Genomic DNA, 4,802 nt, shown 5'->3' on the forward strand with positions numbered 1-4,802 from the left:
CCCCGCGGCCCGAGGGAGCCCCGCCTCTGGGCAGGCCGAGCGCGGGGCGAAGGGGAGCGCACCCCGACTTCCCTGGATCACATGGGCTGCAGGAGGCGGGAGGATCGGGGGAGGGGGAGGCGCGGGGAGCTGGCCGGGGCTCCTCACCCGGGCCCGGGAGGAGACGCCCCCCACCTCTTTAGTCCGGCCTCTCCATTCAAGTTCACCGGCCCTGCCGCCGGGATCCGGGGATGGCACCAGCCGCCCGCCCTGCTCTGCGCCCTGTTTCCAGCCACCGCGCAGAAATTTAGGTCAAGGACGTCGGGAGCAAACCCACACCCTGGCGCTCCTCGGGCGGCCCAAAGACCCTCCAGGATCGGGGAGCTTCAGGATGGCGGAGACCCTTCCGCACAAACACCGGCCACAAGTTCTATTTTCCTTTCGCGCTGGAAGTTCTCTCTGCTCTCTTCACACCGGCACGTCTTGCGCGGCTCCCCGCCCTTCCCCAGCAGAGGTACGAATCCGTGCCCGGGAAAGGTTATTTTGGAACTTTAAGGAACTGACGCGATTCCAGTGCCGAGAAAGTGCCGAAGAAAGGGTTTCCGCGTTAATCAGACAGTATTTTTTAAATATAATAAAAAAGGTTTATAGAGGTCAAGGTCAAATGGTTGAGGTTCAAAGCAAATGTTTGTATACGGTGAGAAATAAGTTTTGGAGCGTCTCTGGGTGGCCGGGAAGGGTGGTTATTTCAATAAACTCCTCTCCAACTCCTTCCTTTTATTTTATTATTTTTCAAGTTACTCTGGCTTTCTATGACGAATTAGTAAAATGCATGAGATTGAAACAGCCCAAGACCCTTGACGACCTGGGGAGATGGCTGGGACAGCAGGAGGCTTCAGGCTCGCCCTGACACTTCTGGAGCGGTATGGTGCCTCGCAGGTCTTGGCACACAGTAAGTCCTTTAAAAATCCTGGGTTCATCGCTTCCCGCACGGAAAAGTCCAAAAAGACGATGTGTGTCAAAGGCATCGCACATTTCTCTAGCTGATTTCAAGCTGGCCGGATTCAGGCTGGTTTCAATTTATGGGGTATTTAAAACAATACGGATACAATTATCTGTATTGTTTTAAATTATTGCAACAAACTGAGTTAATATGGCATTAGGGGCAACATAAAGTTGCGGTTCCTCAAATACTCAGAGTAATGTTAAGTGTGAATTGATGCCCAATTTACACTTTTCCATTCATTTTCATAGGATTAAGAGACAATGGGTTACACTCAGCACCAAAACTTCACCAAATCCACTGTGGGTCTTGGAAAAGTTTCAACATCAGCCAAAGCCTTGGGTGACTGGAGTTTCAATCTCCCCATCTTCTAAACTGGAATAATTCCTCCCTGACAGTAGTGATGAGGTGGGGGTAAGCAGCTGAAATGAACAAATGTAAAAATCCCTTTTCCATTGCAGTCCTATATGGGTTGTTTATTATCAATCGTTAATCAATATGATTTTCAGAAGATGCCTGAAATTGTTTTAAACACAAACCCTAGCATTTCCCATCACTCCAGGTCATCTGGGGTCCCATATGTTAAAAAGCCAGTTATTATCATTGTTTATTTTGATTATTCTCTAACAAAATGCAGACAACAGAGCTAACTGGATTGTGTTTTGGATGTCTGCAATAAAACCACAGACCATCCAAGGTAGAAAGGTCCTTCCTAACCCAGCCTCCTCATTTTACATCAGGATCTCCGGGCTACCAAGCTCACAGGCTCCGCGGCTTCCCCACCAGTCAGTTTCTAAGAGGGGCTGTGACCATCAGTCCAATGCCCTTTGGCTCTGCTGCCTGCATATTTATTCTGCCCTCCACAAAGTGAGAGCACCGTGCCCTATTCCCTGGTACAGACCTACAGAAGCTGACATTTACCAACTGATTTAAAGCCCTGAGAGGGGCTAGCACAAAATTGTGATCAGTTACAAAGTCAGCGAAAGAGAATCTGATGTTAAGTCATCATTGCTACACTGTTTTTACTTATCTATTTTTAAATTATTTGCAGTAACTATTACTCTTCTTGGACTATCATTCTATAAATTTTGACAAATGCACACTCTTGTAACCACCACCGTAATCATAATCAAGATGCAGAACAGTTTCATTGTCCCCCCCCCCAAATTCTCTTATGCTACCTCTTTGCACTACATTAATTATAATAGATTATTATTATGCATTTCTTCTCCAGCTCATTCTCTAAATGTAGCACCTCATTAGAATTCCCCAGGAGCTGGGACCAGCAGTTGGCATAATGGCTATGTTGCTGGACTTCCATGTAGTCAACCACGGTTCAAGTTCCAGACCCGGTGGCTTAAACTCATGTCGGGTGTGTGTGTGTGTGTGTGTGTGTGTGTGTGTGTGCGTGCGTGGGTGTCTAGGATCCTGAGAGGAAGAGGAGAATGGAGAAGGGATTGCAGCGTGACCATCCCCCCAGGGGGTGATTTCTCACTTTCTGTCTCTCTGTCTCTCTCTTTCTGGCGAGCGCACGCGTCCTATAGCAAAAAACTCTCCAAAAGAAAAAAAAAAAGGATTCCCCAGGAGCAATTGGTGGGATTCCCCAGGAGCAATGGGGCTGATGGGTGGCATGGTGGTTAAGGCACAGGACTCCCACATGATTGACCACGGTTCAAGTCTTGGACCTGACAGCTCTCTCTCTATCTCTCTCTCTCTGTGTGTGTGTGTGTGTGTGTGTCTTTCTCTGGTCAAATTGAAGAAAAAAATAAAATAATAAAATTTAAATAATTAAAAAAAATAATTTCCCAGCAGTACTATGTCTACCTCATTCTTTAAGTCTTGACAACCTACGATACTGTTGGACACTGTTATGTTTTAAATTCTTTCTTCCTTCCACTAGACACAGAGAGAGAGACAGCACCCCCAACAGGGCCTTCACACTGCAGTCCACCCCCGCCTCACCCTGGATTATGGGTACACGTGTGCTTGGCATACTCAGGGACACAAACCCAGAATCTCCATGAGAGTCAGCCTTTCTGAACGAAGCATTTTCTCACTCACCACCATCTGGTCCCAGCTCCTCCTCCTTGAAATTCCATCTTCCCTTGATCTCCTGAGGACCACACTCTCCTGGTTTTCCTCCTATTCTCCTCTTTCTTCGTCTTCACTCCTTCTCTGCCTTTCCGTTAAGTATCGGTATTCGTCTTCAGCCCTAGTCTCTCCTCAAGTCGCATACCCTCCCTGGGTGACCTCCACTATAGGATGAGTTTAAATACCACCTACGAGCTCGCGCTATTGAAAATCTCCAAAAGAGCTCTAGCTCTCATCAGTTTCTTACTCATCGTCTCAACTTAGCCTTCTTAAAGGTACCCCAAACTCGAAACATGTCCAAAACCACACACGTGCCTCTTTGTCCCAAATTGGAGCTTCTTTTAGGGTTCCTTCTGTCAGTGAACAGACTCCAGTCACACTAGAGACAGCAACGTGGAAGCCCCTTTCTTTCCAAGTGCAATATCTCAGGAAACATGACCTTGACCTCCTAAATATCTCAGAGCCCACTTTCTTGCTATCACGTCCCGCCTGAGACCCTACAGCAGTCTCCAAAATGGTCTTCCCACGTCCACGCTTCCTTGACGTACGTGCCCGGACATACTTCTCAGACCTCGCAGACAAGGTTGGATGCCCCTTGGCATACACTGTCACCGTGCCGGAACGTCCTCTGTGTACCGTACCCAGCGTGATCGCTTGATTTACTGCCCACCTCCTCCACCAAGCCATAGCTGCTGTCCATTTCTGCTCTCCGTGTACCATACAACGCCTGCTGGTGTGGTCAATATCCAAGACATCACTCAAATTAATGAATGGGTGGATGGATGAGCGAGTGAATGAACGAAAGTCAACAGCTAATTTCCTTCCAGGATATTTTGTATTCATGTTCACAAGTCAAATTAGCTGCAATTTTCCCTTTTCATATTACTTTTGTCTGGTTATACTGGCTTCATAAAAAGAACTGGTAAATGTTTCTTCTTTATCCATTTTCTAGAACAGTGTGTATAAGATTGGAATTACGTGTCCCTTGAATGTTTGGTAGAACGTGTTGGTAAAATGTCTGGGTCTGAGAGAGACATTTCAGAGTTGATCTTTAACTACCGTTCTGTTTCTTTAGTAGCTGTAGCTCTCCTAAGGTTTTTTATTTTTTTGAATCCATTTTTAAACACTATGTTTGTCAAGGAAATTATACCAGCTAAGTTTTTGAATGTATTAACAAAATGCTGTTCATCATTTTCTTTAAGTATATTTTAATCTCTGCTGTAGCTACCTATCATGTCCATTTTTTCCAATTCCAAATATGATTTTATATATATGTCATCTTTTATCTGAATCAGTAGTGCCGGAGAACTGCCCTTTTTATTATAATTTCTAGTTTACATAAAATCATCTTAAATACTTCATGAGAGGTAGTATGGTCCCTTTTTTAGAAGCATATGTATATATGTAGTCATCCAGCCAAAGATACACCCAGTCAGCATCGTCAGTATCTGACATTGCATTATGATATACACATTCGATATTTGTTTTGCTTTTTGGGGGGGAGGGGTAGTATATACTGAATTGTGAATGTTTTTACTCTACTGTCGTAAAGCCATTCCGCTACCAGTTCCACTTGTTTATGTGAATTTTGAGTCTGTTCATCATTTTCTCCTGGATTCTTTCACATACCTCCAGCCTTTTTTTCTCTTTTAACCATGTTTTCTTTCTTCTTTTTTTTTTTTTTTTGGGGAGGTTTTCGCTATAGGGCGTGTGCACTTGCCCGAACGAC

Source organism: Tupaia chinensis, unplaced genomic scaffold (assembly GCF_000334495.1).
Source record: "Tupaia chinensis unplaced genomic scaffold, TupChi_1.0 Scaffold000416_1, whole genome shotgun sequence".
In the NCBI taxonomy this organism is placed as follows: domain Eukaryota; kingdom Metazoa; phylum Chordata; class Mammalia; order Scandentia; family Tupaiidae; genus Tupaia; species Tupaia belangeri.